Consider the following 16975-nt stretch of genomic DNA (forward strand, 5'->3'; position numbering starts at 1 on the left):
TGACTTAGCCTTTTGGTGAGTCTGTAGATGAGGTGCATTCTTGTTGTGTTTGTTACCACCGTGCTGCTCCAGAGCTTTTTGCATCTTGCATTAAACACCAGCTCTCCAACTTCCTCCCCTACCCCTGGCCGCCACCATTCTGCTTTCTGTCTCTATGATTGTGTCTTCGTACTTCACATCAGTGGAATTATTTAGTATTTGTCTATTTGAGACTGGCTGACTTCAGTTAGCCTCAAGGTTCTTCCATGTGGTAGCATATATCAGAATTTCTTTCCAAGGCTGGAGTAGCAAGAAGGGACTTAGACTTCTATCATTATTTTCTAAATGCCCAATAGCTTTTTTTGTCCTTCATGTCCTGCATTACTGTCGCTGTTTCTGTTTGACTTTTTGTAGTGATACATTTAAGTTCCTTTCTCATTTCCTTTTATATATGTTGCACAGCTATTTCCTTTATGGTTTTCATGGTGGTAGGTTTGTTCTTCAGAGTTCATGTGTTGGAAACTTGATCCGTAATGTTAGTGTTGGAAATGTGACCTAATGGGTGGTGTTTGGGTCATGGGGTCACCGTCCTTATGAATGGATTACTGCCATTCTCTTGGGAGTGGGTTCCTTATAAAAGGACAAGTTTGGCACCCTTTTCTGTCCCTTTGTCACATACATTCTCTCTCCCTCTCTCTCTCCCTTTCCCTCTCTTTGTTCTTCCACCATGGATGATGCAACAAGAAGGCTCTTGCCAAATGCTGATTCCTTGATCTTGGACTTCCTACCCTCCAGAACTATGAGAAATAAATTTCTACCTAGTTTCTACTATTCCGTTATAGTAGCACAAAATGGACCAAGACACATGGTGATAGCCAGGTGTGGTGGCATACATGTTACTCTCAGCAACTTGGGAGGCTAAGGCAGGAGGATTGCTTGAGCCCAGGAATTTGAGCCTAGCCTGGGCAACATAGTAAGAACTCATCTCAAAAAACAAAAAACAAAACAAGACACATGGAATCACATTTAACATCATAATGTTAAAACTCTCTTAATTGAATCTATATCAGCTTTACCTCAGTAATATACAAAAGCTCTTGCTTCTTTATCTCTCTCTACTCTTTTTTGTTGTTGATATAAAAAATCATATCTTTGTTCATTGCATGTCCAAAGCATGAACTAATAATTTTTTAAAAATGTATTAGTCTCAAATTATGTCGAAATAAAAAAGTTACAAAATGTTGACAACACTTTTTTAGTTATATACATGCTTATCTTTACTGAGATCTTTATTTCTTCATATGATTTCAAATTACTGCTTAGTATCCTTTCAATTCAACCTGCAGAACTCCCTTTAGCATTTCCAGCAGCACAGGTCTAGTGGTAACAAACTCCCTCAAATTTTGACTACCTGAAAACATTTTAATTTCTTCCTTCCTTTTGAAGAATATTTTTGCCAGACACAAAGTTCTGGTTTGATTGTTTTTTTTTCTTTAGCACTTTGAATATTTTAGCCCACTGGCTTCTGGCCTCCAAGTTTATGATGAGACATCTACTCATGATCTCCTGAGAATCCCTTCTAAGTGACAAGTTGTTTCTTCTGCTGCTTTTGAGATTTTCTGTTTGTCTTTGGCATTTGATGGTTTGATTAGAGTGTATCTCTGGGGGTCTCTAGTCATCCTAGTTGACATTCATTGAGCTTCTTGGATACTTATATTCATATCTTTCATCAAATTTGGGATATCTTGGCCATTATTTCTTTAAATATTCCCTTTCTCTCTTCTCCTTCTGGGACTCCCTTAATACAAATATTGGTCCATTTGATGGTGTTCTATAGGTCCCTTATGCTCAGGCTCAATAATTTAAGTTCCATTGTCTTACCTGTTACTTCACTGAATTTAAGCACAGTAAAATTTACTCATTTAGACAATTAATACAGTAACCAGCCACCAGACAAGTTATAGAGCCACCCCATGACCTCCATATTTTATAAATCCTTTGGTTGTCAACCCATCCTTCTAACCCTTGCAACTGCTGCTCAGTTTCTGGTACTTAGAATTTTGCCCGTTACAGAATATCATATGAATAATATTATAAAATACACCATCTTTTTTTTTAAATTTATTTTTATTGTAAACAAATGGGTATATGTTGTTTCTGTTTATACATGGAGTAATAGCATACCATTTGCATATTCATAAATTTACATAGAGTAATGATGTTTGATTCATTCCATTATTTTTTTTCCTTCCCCCCCACCCCTCCCACCTCTTTTTTCCCTCTATACAGTCCCTCCTTCCTCCATTCTTGTCCCACTCCCACCCCCCATTAAGAGTCATCATCCGCTTATCAGTGAGATCATTCACCTTTTGGATTTTTGAGATTGGCTTATCTCACTTAACATGATATTCTCCAATTTCATCCATTTGCCTGCAAATGCCATAATTTTATTATTCCTTATAGCTGAGTAATATTCCATTGTATATATATCCACAGTTTCTTTATCCATTCATCAATTGAAGGGCATCTAGGTTGGTTCCATAGTCTGGCTATTGTGAATTGAACCGCTATGAACATTGATGTGGCTGTATCTCTGTAGTGTGCTGATTTTAAGTCCTTTGGGTATAGGCCAAGGAGTGGGATAGCTGGGTCAAATGGTGGGTCCATTCCAAGTTTTCTCAGGAATCTCCACACTGCTTTCCACAGTGGCTGCACTAATTTGCAGTCCCACTAGCAATGTATGAGTGTACCTTTTTCCCCACATCCTCTCCAACACTTATTGTTGCTTGTGTTCTTAATAATCGCCATTCTAATTGGGGTGAGATGGAATCTTAGTGTAGTATTGATTTGCATTTCTCTTATTACTAAAGATGTTGAACATTTTTTCATATATCTGTTGATTGCTTGTACATCTTCTTCTGTGAAGTGTCTGTTCATTTCCTTAGCCCATTTGTTGATTGGGTTATTTGTATTCTTGGTATAGAGTTTTTTGAGTTCTTTATATATTCTGGAAACTAGTGCTCTATCTGAAGTGTGAGTGGCAAAGATATTCTCCCACTCTGTAGGCTTTCTCTTCACATTGCTGATAGTTTCCTTTGCTGAGAGAAAGCTATTTAGTTTGAATCTATCCCAGTTATTGATTCTTGCTTTTATTTCTTGTGCTATGGGAGTCCTGTTAAGGAAGTCTGATCCTAAGCCAACAAGTTGAAGATTTGGACCTACTTTTTCTTCGATAAGATGCAGGGTCTCTGGTCTGATTTCAAGGTCCTTGATCCATTGTGAGTTGAGTTTTGTGCAGGGTGAGAGATAGGGGTTTAGTTTCATTCTGTTGCATATGGATTTCCAGTTTTCCCAGCACCATTTGTTGAAGAGGCTATCTTTTCTCCATTGCATATTTTTGGCACCTTTGTCTAGTATGAGAAAATTGTATTTATTTGGGTTTGTGTCCGTGTCCTCTATTCTGTACCATTGATCTACCTGTCTATTTTGGTGTCGATACCATGCCGTTTTTGTTACTATTGCTTTGTAGTATAGTTGAAGTTCTGGTATTGCGATACCCCCTGTTTGATTCTTCCTGCTAAGGATTGCTTTAGCTATTCTGGGTTTCTTATTCTTCCAGATGAATTTCATGATTGCTTGCTCTATTTCTGTGAGGTACGGCATTGGGATTTTAATTGAAATTGCATTGAATCTGTATAGCACTTTTGGTAGTATGGCCATTTTGACAATATTAATTCTGCCTATCCAAGAACATGGGAGATCTTTCCATTTTCTAAGGTCTTTCTTTCTTAATTTCTTTCTTCAGTGTTTTGTAGTTTTCGTTGTAGAGATCTTTTACCTCTTTGGTTAGATTGATACCCAAGTATTTTATTTTTTTTTTGAGGCTATTGCAAATGGAGTTGTTTTCCTCATTTCCCTTTCAGCTGTTTCATCGCTTGCGTATAAAAATGCTGTAGATTTATGCGTGTTGATTTTATAGCCTGCTATTTTGCTGAATTCATTGATGAGGTCTAGAAGTTTTCTGAAGGAGGTTTTTGGATCCTCTAAATATAGAATCATGTCATCCGCAAATAGTGACAGCTTAAGTTCCTCTTTTCCTATTCGTATCCCTTTAATTTCTTTAGTCTACCTAATTGCTCTGGCTAGAGTTGCAAGGACAATGTTGAATAGAAGTGGTGAAAGAGGACATCCTTGTCTTGTTCCCGTTTTTAAAGGGAATGGTTTCAGTTTTTCTCCATTAAGAATGATGTTGGCCATGGGCTTAGCATAAATAGCCTTTACAATGTTCAGGTATGTTCCTACTATCCCTATTTTTTCTAGTGTTTTCAGCATGAAGGGGTGTTGTATATTGTCAAATGCTTTTTCTGCGTCAATTGAAATAACCATATGATTCTTATCCTTAAGTCTATTGACATGATGGATTACGTTGATTGATTTACGGATGTTAAACCATCCTTGCATTCCAGGAATGAACCCCACTTGATCGTGGTGCACAATTTTCTTAATATGTTTTTGGATACGGTTTGCCAATATTTTGTTAAGGATCTTAGCATCTGTATTCATCAAGGATATTGGTCTAAAATTTTCTTTCCTTGATGTGTCTTTTCCTGGTTTGGGTATGAGGGTGATATTAGCTTCATAGAATGAGTTCGGTAGGGTACCCTCCTTTTCTATTTCCTGGAATACTTTGAGAAGTATTGGAATGAGTTCTTCTTTGAAGGTCTTGTAGAACTCGGCTGAGAATCCGTCTGGTCCTGGGCTTTTCTTGGATGGTAGATTTTTAATGGCGTCTTCTATTTCATTGCTTGATATTGATCCGTTTAAATCGTGTATGTCCTCCTGGTTCAGTTTGGGAGGAGCATATGTCTCTAGAAATTTGTCAATGTCTTCGGTACTTTCTGTTTTGTCGGAATACAGATTTTCAAAGTAGCTTCTCATTATGTTCTGTATCTCAGTGGTGTCTGTCGTGATATTTCCTTTTTCATCTTGAATTTTAGTAATTTGAGTTTTCTCTCTCCTCTTTGTTAGTGTGGCTAAGGGTTTATCTATTTTGTTTACTTTCTCAAAGAACCAACTTTTTGTTTTGTCAATTTTTTGAATAGTTTCTTTTGTTTCAATTTCATTGATTTCAGCTCTGATTTTAATTATTTCCTGTCTTCTACTACTTTTGCTGTTATTCTGTTCTTCTTTTTCTAGGGCTTTGAGCTTTAATGTTAGGTCATTTAATTGTTGACTTTTCATTCTTTTCTGGAATGCGCTCCATGCAATGAATTTTCCTCTTACTACCGCTTTCATAGTGTCCCAGAGATTTTGATATGTTGTATCATCATTCTCATTGACCTCTAAGAATTTTTTAATCTCCTCCCTGATGTTTTTTGTTATCCATGTTTCATTCAATAGCATATTATTTAGTCTTCAAATGTTGGAGTACTTTCCTTTTTTTACTATGTCATTGATTTCTACTCTCAGTCCATTATGATCTGATAGAACACAAGGCAGTATCTCTATTTTTTTGCATTTCCTAAGGGCTGCTTTGTGGCATAACATATGGTCTATTTTTGAAAAGGTTCCATGTGCTGCTGAGAAGAAAGTGTATCCGCTCATTGATGGATGGAATATTCTATATATGTCTATTAAGTCTAGGTTATTGATTGTGTTATTGAGTTCTATGGTTTCTTTGGTTGGATTTTGTTTGGAAGATCTATCAAGTGGTGACAGCGGTGCGTTAAAGTCGCCCAGAATTATTGGGTTGTGGTCTATGTGATTCTTGAAATTGAGAAGGAGTTGTTTGATGTACAGTGATGCACCATTGTTTGGGGCATAAATATTTACTATTGTTATGTCTTCCTGATTTATGGTTCCCTTAAGCAATATGAAATGTCCTTCTTTATCCCTTCTGACTAACTTTGACTTGAAGTCCACTTTATCTGATATAAGGATGGAAACCCCCGCTTTTTTACTGAGTCCATGTGCGTGGTAGGTTTTTTTCCCATCCTTTCACCTTTAGTTTGTGGATGTCTTTTTCTATGAGATGAGTCTCTTGCAGGCAGCATATTGTTGGGTCTTTCTTTTTAATCCATTCTACCAGTCTTTGTCTTTTGATTGATGAGTTTAGGCCATTAACGTTCAGGGTTATTATTGAGAAATGATTTGTATTCCCAGTCATTTGGCTTATTTTTGGTTTTTAAGTTGGCTTGGTTTCTCCTTTGAGTGCTTTTTCTCTAAGATAGTTCCTCCCTTTGCTGACCTACATTGTTGTTTTTCATTTCCTCCTCATGGAATATTTTGTTGAGAACATTCTGTAGTGCAGGCTTTCTATTTGTAAATTCTTTTAACTTTTGTTTATCATGGAAGGATTTTATTTCATCTTCAAATCTGAAGGTTAGTTTTGCTGGGTGTAGGATTCTTGGTTGGCAACCGTGTTCTTTCAGAGCTTGAAATATGTTGGTCCAGGCCCTTCTAGCTTTTAGAGTCTGGGTTGAGAAGTCTGCTGCTATCCGTATTGGTGTCCCCCTATGTGTAATCTGATGCTTTTCTCTCGCGGCCTTCAAAATCCTATCTTTATTTTGAATGTTAGGCATTTTCATTAAAATGTGCCTTGGTGTGGCTCTGTTGTGATTCTGTGCATTTGGTGTTCTGTAAGCCTCTTGTATTTGATTTTCCATTTCATTCTTCGGGTTTGGGAAATTTTCTGATATTATTTCATTGAATAGGTTGTTCATTCCTTTGGTTTGTATCTCTGTGCCTTCCTCAATCCCAATAATTCTTAAATTTGGTCTTTTCATGATGTCCCATAGTTCCTGGAGATTCTGTTCATGATTTCTTACCATCTTCTCTGTTTGGGTGACTTTATATTCAAGATTAAATATTTTGTCTTCATTGTCTGAGGTTCTGTCTTCCAAGTGGTCTAGTCTGTTGGTGATGCTTTCCATTGAGTTTTTTATTTGGTTTATTGTTTCCTTCATTTCAAGGATTTCCGTTTGGTTTTTTTTTTTTGAGAATCTCTATCTCTTTGTTGAAATGATCTTTTGCTTCCTGCAGGTGCTCTTTCAGCTTATTGGTATTATCATTCATTGCCTGCAATTGCTCTCTTCTCTCATCCTTTGCTTCACGAATCATCTTAATCACGTATAATCTGAAGTCCTTTTCTGACATTTCTTTTAATATACTGTCATTGGATTCTATTACTATAGAATCTAGATTTGTTTGGATCATTTTCTTCCCTTGTTTTTTCATGTTGTTCATGTATCTTCCCCTCTAGCGCTGCAGATCTGGGGGTATTGCAGATTTCTCCCTATAGGCTTATAGTGGCCCTATAGGTTTCCAAAACCCTTTCTTTAAGGGGAGATCAATATTAGCAGTGCCCAAACCAGACACTATGCAATCCTAGACCAAGTAGCCCCTATGGGGACAATAACATCATGTAAATAAGGGAGAAAGCGACTCTGAGGGAACAGGTAAACAGAAGGAAAAGAAAGCAAGAAATGTAAAGAAATAAAAACTTAATTTTTTTTTTTAAAAAAGGAGAAAAAAGAAAATCTACTGTATAGCAGTCATATACTAATGAAACCTCCCAGTGTTCAGTAGCCCGATGCATGAGAAGTACCTGACACTGAGCTTCAAGCCTCCAGCACGCGTCTCAGGATGGGATTTGCCCCACCCGAAGATCGGAGCTACGGCTTCCAGGATTATCCAAGATGGCTGCTTTGGCTTCGAAATGTGTTGGCAAATGGGGAGCTGCAGCTCAGGGGTGGACGTGGTCAGCTGGAGGTCCTGGAGACAGGATGCAGTTGGTCCGGCAGGGGTCCTGGAGGTCCGGTGTGTTTGGTGTGGTTGTGGGATCCTGGAGGCCGGGTGCAATCAGTCGGTCTGGGGTCCTGGTGATAGGGCGCAGTCAGTTGTTCTGGGGGTCCTGGTGGCAGGGAGCAGTCAGTTGATGTGAGGGCCCCAGAGGCAGGGAGCGATGGGTTGGGCTGAGGGATCCTGGAGACGGGACTCGGTCAGTCCGGCCAGGGGTCCTACAGGGCCTGGCTGTTGTCTCAAAATGGCGGCAGCCACATGTAATCAAACCTGCAGGTACTGCAACAGTGAACTTCCAGGCAGCAGCAGGCAGCTGGTTCTCCACTGGTGGTCCGTGGTCAGTCTGCTGGCAGCTGTCGGACGATTCGGAGGTGAACCTTGAGCGTTGGGTGATGGATAGGGGTAAGGCAGGCGATGGACAGGCAAGAGGCAGGCAAATGGCGGATGATAGATGCCTGACAGTGAGCAATCTGCTCTCAAAAAAGGCGTCGATATGCTGGCAGACTGCAGGTGATCACAGCAGACAAATGGGGTAAAGAGCAGGGGATCGATAAGCAGCAAAAACTGCCTCACCGAGAAACAGATATCCTCTGCTTGAATCTGGCGTTGTGGAGTGACAAGGAACACAGCCTCCCTCTAGACCGCCATCTTGGATCCCAAGCTAAAGTACACCATCTTTTGAGCCAGAATGCATTTATAAGTCTTCCTTGTATATAATCAGTGATCCATTCCTCTTCATTGCTGAGTAGTGTTCCATTGTATGGATGTACCACAGTATATTTATCCATTCATCCACTGAAGGACATTTGAATTGTTTCCAGGTTTTTTTATTATGAATAAATCCACTATAAATATTCACATACAAGTTTTATGTATCAACATACTTTTCATTATCTTGGGCAAATAAAGAGTAGAATTGCTAGGTCATATGATAAGTCTAGTCTTAACTTATAAGAAACTGCACACAGTTCTACAGAGTGAGTATATATTCTCCTTTTGTGTTCCCATCAGCAATGTGTCACTTTGCATTCACATCAGTTGTTCACATTCTTGCTAGCACTTGATCATTTTCTCCCACCATGTGATTTGTCTTCATTCTTTTAACAGTGTATTTAGAAGAGCAGAATTTTAAAATTTTAATGAACTTCAATTTATCAATTTCCTTTCTTCCTTTCTGTACTAGGGATTGAAACCAAGGGCACTTTGCCACTGAGCTACATCCCCAATCTTTTTTTATTTTTTATTTTTTAATTTTGAGACAAGATCATGCTAAATTGCCCAGGCTGGTCTCATACTTGTGATCCTCCTACCTCAGCCTCCTGAATCACTGAGATTAGAGGTGTGTGCCATCTCACTTGACTATTTTTCTTAAATTTCTATAAGTTTTATAGGATTTTATTTGACTTCTGAGCTTATAACCCAGTTTGCATTAAATTTCATGTTGTACAAAGTGTTGATTGAGAGTCATCATTTTGCATATGAATGTCCAATGCCTGAGCACTATTTGTTCAAAAAACTATATTTTTCCCATTGAATTGTCTTTGTACCTTTGTGGAAAATCAATTCAGCATATATATGTATGTATGTATGTATGTGTCACTTATTTTGCCCTTGATTTCTAAATTCTGAAAGGAAAATGGTAAAAAGATTCTTGAACATTTATGCATTACTGTTTGTCTTAGTCTATTTTGTGATGTTCTAACAAAATACTGCAGACAGGGTAATTTATAATGAACAGAAGGTTATTTTGGCTCATAGCTCTGGAATCTAGGAAGTCTAAGACTGAAGGACCAGCGTCTTGTGAGGGCTTCTTGCTGTATCATCCCAAGGCAAAAGGGAGGTGGCGAGAGAGAAAGCAAGAGATTGGCTGAATAGCCTCCTGCCCTTTTCTCCTGGACATTAATCCATCTGTGACGGTGGAGCCCCAGGACCGCAACACCTCCTCCTCCCAACACTGTTGCATTTGGGGTTAAGTTTCTAACATAAGCATTTTGGGGCATACTTTCAAGTCATAGCATTGGTTTTCCCCCAGGAAGACTTTCTTGACATCTTCAGGTAGAAGTAACCTCTTTTTCTGGCCCCTGATCACACATGTATGCTTGAGTTTTTCCCACCTTTGTCATTCTCTCAGTGTCTGCTTTTCCTCTCCCCTGGCCTCTCTCAAGACTGCACACCCCCGGAGGCCAGGAAGCTTGTCTCCTTCTCTTCCCATCTCCATTCCCAAGTCCAAGATGACAGGCCAAGCATTTCATACACTACCCCAGCAAAGGAGTCTGTGTGAAGAAAAAGACCCACTTTTCTTGTTTTTTGGTTTAAAGTTTTGCAGTACTGGGGACAGAACCCAAAGGTGCTTTACCACTGAGCCACACCCTCAGCCTCTTTTAGTTTTTATTTTGAGACAGAGTCTTGCTAAGTTGCCCAGGCTAGCCTCAAACTTAGGATCCTCCTGCCTCAGCCTCCTGAGTTGCTGGGATGACAGGCATGCACCACTGCACCCAGCTCCGCTTTTCTTTACTCTGGAACTATTTCTGATTAGACTTTGGTGTGATTTCTGTTGTCCAGACATTCCTGGTATGAACATGTTACACTGCACAATGCATGTTTTAGGCATTGGGGGCTCTCAGCTTCTCCCACCCCTCCTGCCTGTTGTGACTTTCTGGGTGGACTTCAGCCACTGCTGCTTTGTGGGGATAAGAGTCATTCCCTTCTACTTTCCCTGAGTTGTTTTGGAGATCAAATGAGAAAATAGAAAGGAGAAGACTGGACAATATTGAGAACTCTCCACTGGTTGCTTTTTATAACTCCTTTGTTTATTGTATCCTTATGATTCATGAAATATTTATTGTTTATTATATGGATATTTAATTGATTGCCTTTCCTTCTCAGCATTTTGGAAGCATAATCTTTACTACCTAGACACTTTCCTACAACAGATCTTAAATATTCTAGATGTTTTGGTCCCCAATTAATTCCCCATGACACTTGGTTTCCCCTAGAGAGTTAACAGTTCAAGAGGTGTGTTTGGAACTCTCAAAGTGGCATCCCTCTGTGCCTTTGTGACAGCTGCAGGTTGAAGAGCTGCAGGTGCCTGCGGGAGGATCACATGCCTCCTGTGTGTGAGGGGTGTTTCGTGCATTTCAGCCTCATCAGTGCCAGATGCCTGGCTTTCTCAGGTATCTTTCGTATGCATGTGTGTGTGTGGTACTGGGGATTGAACCCAGGGCCTCGTGTATGCCAGGCAAGTGCCCTACACAGGCCTACATCCCAGCCCTTTTTTAAAATCTCATTTTGAGACAGGATCTCACTGAGTTGCCAAGGCTGGCCTTAAATTTGTGGTCCTCCCACCTTAGCCTCAGGAGTAGCTGTAATCACAGGCATGTGCACGTCACCCAGCCACTGAGGTCTTTCCTGTAACCAGCCTGAGGTCTCTCTCTCCTCTGGCTCTAGATCATCTCATTTACATCTAGCCGTCCCTCACACACACTCCCTAGTAGAGATCCTGTTGTGCTGGGTGTTGGGAGAGGTATCAGAGTTGATTGGAATAATTTCATGTTGATTTCCCCCCAAAATGGAACGTGGCTCTTGTCAGGACGTTTCTAAATGAACCAAGTGTCAGCAGCACACATGGCTTGGTCTTTCATCTTCACACCAAGGGATTGAGCAGGTGCACTTAATGCATCTCTAATCTTTTGTCTTGTCTTTTGTCCTACATCAATTATAAAATGGTACAAAATCATAGTACACATTGCTTTTTTCCCCCTTTTTATTAGCAGTTTTACTAATGTCTAATTTGCATGCCAGAAAAGTTACCATTTTAGCATGAAATGCGGTGCCCTCTAGTAAGTGTGTAGAGGGTGCACCACAACCAAAATCCAGCTTCAGAGCATCCCCATCATCCTACCCCTTGGCAGTCAGTCCTGCTCCCGTCCTCAGCCCCAGGCAACACGAATGTTCTTTCTGTCTGTGGAGTTGTCTTCTGTGCATTATGTATGAATGGAGTTTCATACAGTATGTGGTCTTCAGTGACTAGTTTTTTCTCTCGGTATGTTTCTGAGGTGTCTGTATTGTAGCATGTGTAGTGCCTTGTTCCTTTTTATTGTTGAATATTATTCCACTGTTCAGACATGCATTTATTTATTCACCAGTTGATGGGCATTTGGATTGTTTCTAGTTTGGGACCATTATGAATGATGCTGTGTGAGCATTTATGTACATCTTCATGTGGATATATATTTTCATTTTTCCTGGTTTGATTCTTAGGAATAGAATTGTGGGTGTTACATTAAGCTTTATGTTTAACTTTTTAAGAAAGTACATATTTCATTGGGTCTGTGGTACATACCTGTAATACCAGGTACTCAGGCAGCTGAGGCAGGAGATTACAAGTTCAAGGCCAGCCTGGGCAACTTAGGAAGACCCTGTCTCAAAATTAAAAATAAAAAAGGGCTGAGGGTGCAGCTCAGTGGTGAAGCACCTCTGGGTTCAATCCCCAGTACCACAAAAAGAAAAAAAAAATGTGTTACTTCTCAAAGTGACTGTACATTCCCACCAGCAAAGTGTGAGTATTCCTATTTCTTTACATTTTTGTTGACACTTGGTTTTATCTGTTGTTTTCTTTATTGCCATTGGAGTAGATGTGAAGTTGTATCTCATGATTGTAGTTTCCACTCTTTCCCCACTCCCTTTTCTTTCCCTTCCTTCCTTTTGGCAATACTGGAGACTGAACCTGGGGCCTCTGGTTTCCATTTTTCTCCCCCCCCTTTTCTCTTTCTTCTTAATTTAAATAGAAATTATTTTACTTAGATTGTGCTAATTGACAGATAAGTCCATTTTCATTACATATCATCCTTTTTGGATCTAATTTAACATTATAAAAACTAAGCACCCACATTTTAAAAAACAACAGTTATGCAATTATCATCTGTATGTTTATTTTTTTTTAGTTGTTGATGAACCTTTATTTTTCCCATTTCTTTATATGTGGTGCTGAGAATTGAACCCAGTGCCTCACACATGCAAGGCAAGTGCTCTACCCACTGAGCCACAACCCCAGCCCCTTCTGTGTGTGTTTAAATGATTGAAAGGGTAATATCACAGGACAAACGTCATTTTTCTATTTATGCCTTTTTTATTGGCACATTATAATCATACATGATAGAGGGATTTATTGTGACATACTTGTACATGCACATGACAATATGGTCAATCTTGTTCCTCTCCTTTCTCTCCCCTCCTCCCTCCTTCTGGTCCCCTTCCTTTTTAGCTTGCATTTCTTGAATGTCCATGCTGAACATATCTTCCTATGCTATTTAGCCATTTATATTGCTTCTTTCATTACAAATCAATTCAGATCTTTTGCCTATTTTTAAATTGGTTTTTGCACTGTCTTATTAATTAGTAAGCATTCTCTGTATTTTGGATAGAAGTTCTTCACAGACATATGAAGAACACATGGATTTTTATCTTCCTTACACCAATACCAGTTTATGGAAAGAAGGAAGAGTTAGTAGTAAAGGTTGTTGATAGTACATGAGTGTTTGTTAGGTGCTACACACTGCTAAGGATTATTTAGACTAGTTTCTCATTTTCTAAAAGTGATGGGACTATTTCAAGAATTCCAGTTATCAGTTTTTACTAGAGGTAGGAAATAAACTCGATTTGGAGAATTCTTAGATTTATGTGAATTAGAACTGGTTTTTTACTGTTATTACCATAAGGAGTAAATAGTTGTCGTAATAAACCCCCCAAATGCCAGTGATTTGAGCACACTTAGGTGCTTACTTCTCCCTCCTGTACCAGGCTGGCATTAGCAGTCCCGAATGGGTTCGGTGACTGCACAGGTCAGATACCTTCTGTCCATTCACTCTTTTAAGACTTCAACCTCTGGATCCAAAATGGCCATTCTGACTGTCATGCCCCTTGTAGGCAGGAGACATGCAAAGAGGACAGGGAGCACATGCTCTCTCCTTTTATGAAGCTGGCCAGAATTACATACATCACTTCTGATCACATGCGGATGGCAAGAACTTAGTCCCCTGGAAATGCCTCACTGCGAGAGAGGCTGGGGACTGTAGTCTTTATTTTGGGATGATGTGTTCAATGAAAACCCAAGGGTAAGACCAAAATCTTGGGGCTGAAGGCAAGATCTAGGGGGCTTATGGAGCAGGATGTTGGTAAGAATTTATTGTAGAGCACAGCAAGGTTGGCATAATGAGGGCTTTGAGCAGAGGTTTAAAAAAAGATAACGCTTGGAGGTAGGAAGCCTCAGGCCATTTGCCATTGCGTTGGAGGAAATTGTTCAAATCTTGGAGGATTCTGGGGTCAAAGTTCACAAATTCCGAATTCAGGCCATTAAGTAGGTTGCCTAAGTTAGACTATGACCAGATTGGAGGAACCCTGTGTGTTGGATGAGCAATAAGGCAACCTAAGGGGGAGTCCTGTGGAATGGATGGGGCGGCTCCCATGTTGAAGAGGTTTGCCAGGGCGGGGATGGGTCAAGGCATCCCCCAGATGTTCTTCAGTCACCAGACAGGTCCACTATAGAACGAGAGAACGTCTTCTTTCCGATCTCAGTGGTGGGGGACCCCAGGGTTCGATGGGCCAAAAGGTGAGGAGGGTCTCAGGCAGGACACCTCCGTAAGAGACCGGAAGGGGCTTTACCTCTCCAAGGCATGAGAAAGAAATGGCAGAAGGTGTCCTCTGATCCCGAGGTCTCAGGGAGAGAGAAACGCAGGTTTGTTGGGATGGGAAGGAGTAAAAAGAACCCTCAGAACATTCCATTTCCCAGTCAGGAAACCAAATGAAAGCACATGAAAGAGAATACAAAAAGAAAAGAAAACGGAGGCAGGCCTCATGGACCAGCCATGTTTATTCAGCACTGAGGGGCACATCTAGGGGGCAAGATGGCGGCGGGCCACCACGAGGGTCTGACTTGTATATGGCCTTGGCAGAGCCAGGTCAAGGGAGGAGCTGGTTACTTTTGGCCAGCAGGGCCAGGTAATGGGAGGTGTTTAGGATGGGGCCGGAGGACAGGTAGGTAACCGTATCCTTCACATTCTATTCTCTGGAGAGATTTCAGGGTTTTGACCCAGGAGACAATGAGTCTGAGAATCCCACTGGCTGCCACCTGTAAGCTGGGGACCCAGCAGTGCAGGTCTTAGTACAGTGAGGAGGCCTGAGAGCCCAGGGCAGTAACATGGTTTCTGGGGAGTCTAAAGGGCTGATAAAGGGCCAGAGGGGATGCTTATCCCGCTCAAGCAGCCAGCCTTCCTTCCTCAGCCTTTCTCTGTATCCACCCCTGAAGGAAGTGATGAGGCCTGTGGACACTGCAGGACAGCCCACCCCTGCAAATGCTGCTCTCTTCTAGCAGCACCCTCAGAGACCACCCAGAACTAAGGCTAAGCAGCGATCTAGCCATCAGGCAAGCCAGTTGATACTTAGAGTGCACCATCACACTGGGGTATGTGAAAGAAGTTCCAGGTTAGGTCTGCTTCGGAGTTGCTGTAGAGCGCAGAGCTTCTATAGCAGTGGCAGGAGGGGTGGCAAACCAGAGGACAGCTCCTGCTCTGGTGGCTCTGCACCAAAACTCTGGTCTGTACTTTCCTTCTCAAGGGGCTGCACGACCCCTGACCTGGCCTTCCACCTGCCCTCAGCACAGGGCCTCTGGACAAACAGTCTCTCCACAGCCCACAGAATGTAGCTTTTCTTTCCCAGGTCGTATCGTAGTTCTGGATGGATATGCAGAATCTGTTGCTTTAAGGAAGAAAAAACTGCAGTGCTGTTGCCGTGGCTTCTCTGAGGACAGCAGTGATTTCTAACAAGTGCAGGGAGGAAACCTTCTGATTTCATTTGTTTTGTGTGTGTTTAAAACTTCAACAACAAAACAAATTGGTGCCCAACATTTTGAAGAAACAGACATGAACTCTTCTTTAGTGTTTCGTTTCTAGGGTTCCAAGCTTTAGTAAATAATTACCAAGAACTTTGCTTTCCCCAGGGCAACCACAGGCCACTGAGAGGGTCCTGATACTAAGGCATCCAGGACTGAACAGCCCAGCTCATTGCCCAGAGATAACTTGGATAAACATGGACTCCTCTGCGCCTCGGAGTCCCTGCTGGGTTTCACACTGCGGGGAGGGTTAGCCGGCTTGTTTTCTTTCCTTCTTGCCTTCTCTCTACACTCCCCTCCAGCTGCCTCTTCCCCACCCCCAAAGGTAATGTGATCTCCCAGGCCTGGTCTGCTGCTCTGCAGATTCTTTTAGTCTTAGAGAAAGGGAGGAAAAAAGATTTAACTGTTGGTTTACCAGTTCCAAAGTTAAGAAAAGTTTAGAAAGCCAAGCTCAGTGCAGATGTTTGAAAACCAGAAGAGATTGCATGTTAATAACCAGTGTGTGGGCATTTTCTTTTTATCAATTGTTTCTCCTTAGTGTGCTCCAGTTCATCTTATTAGAAGTCTTATTGTGCAGATAATAATTTAAAGCCTGTAGGTTTTTCAAACCATTGCTGTTTTTGATTGCAACAAAGTTATAATGTAGCTATTTTTGATTTTATGGAAATCTTAATCTTCACTCAGTATTCAGATTAGAAGCAAACAAAAAGAACTTTCAGTGATTTAAAAGAACATCATTTAGCACTTACTGCAAAAGTTAAGTATCGTAAAGGGACACAGACATATCATGAAAGCATATAAAATCTCTAAGTTGAATTCAGCACTTAGAGTTTAATAAGAATATTCCAAACTATTTTCACTTAATAATATTTATTTATAATTAAACTTGAAAGTGCAGTACTGTAGTGGATTTAAGAAACCAGTATTTGGTTGTTCATTTCTTTCTTTCATTTTTTTTGGAACTGGGGATCGAACCCAGACTATGTAGCACAGCCCTGGCTATTCATTTCTTGACCATCCTCAGAATTAAGATTTGAGACCTGTAGTTTACAGTTTTTAAATAGTTTTTCAGCCTGGTATCCTAAAACTTGTCTGTCAATCCTGAATTCTAGGTACATGGTAGATATCATGTACTGTGAATTTGGAGATCAGGATTCTTAACCTGATTCTCCCATTAATTTACTGTGTGCCCTGTACAAGTTATTTAATCTCTCTGTGCCACAGTGTGTCAACTGTAAGAGGGACCAAAGAGAGTCTGATTAAGAAAGATTAAAGGCAGGAGCCTTGCATTTATCTCCATTGTCTCCCTCA

At 40.6% G+C, this 16975-nt stretch overlaps 1 protein-coding gene and 1 long non-coding RNA gene across 2 annotated transcripts in view; one reads left to right on the forward strand and one right to left on the reverse strand.

The window, feature by feature from the left end:
* The window catches only part of ABL1 (ABL proto-oncogene 1, non-receptor tyrosine kinase), a 136314-nt gene that overhangs the window by 72193 nt on the left and 47146 nt on the right, over window positions 1–16975 (forward strand). The window lies entirely within an intron of this gene.
* Window positions 9173–10782, reverse strand: LOC306645028. The gene is made up of 2 exons (XR_013759512.1): window positions 10446–10782; window positions 9173–10398 (listed from the first exon to the last, which is right to left on the reverse strand). It is a non-coding gene; the product is annotated as an uncharacterized lncRNA (long non-coding RNA).

The sequence above is a fragment of the Sciurus vulgaris genome (assembly GCF_902686455.1).
Source record: "Sciurus vulgaris genome assembly, chromosome: 15".
NCBI lineage: Eukaryota > Metazoa > Chordata > Mammalia > Rodentia > Sciuridae > Sciurus > Sciurus vulgaris.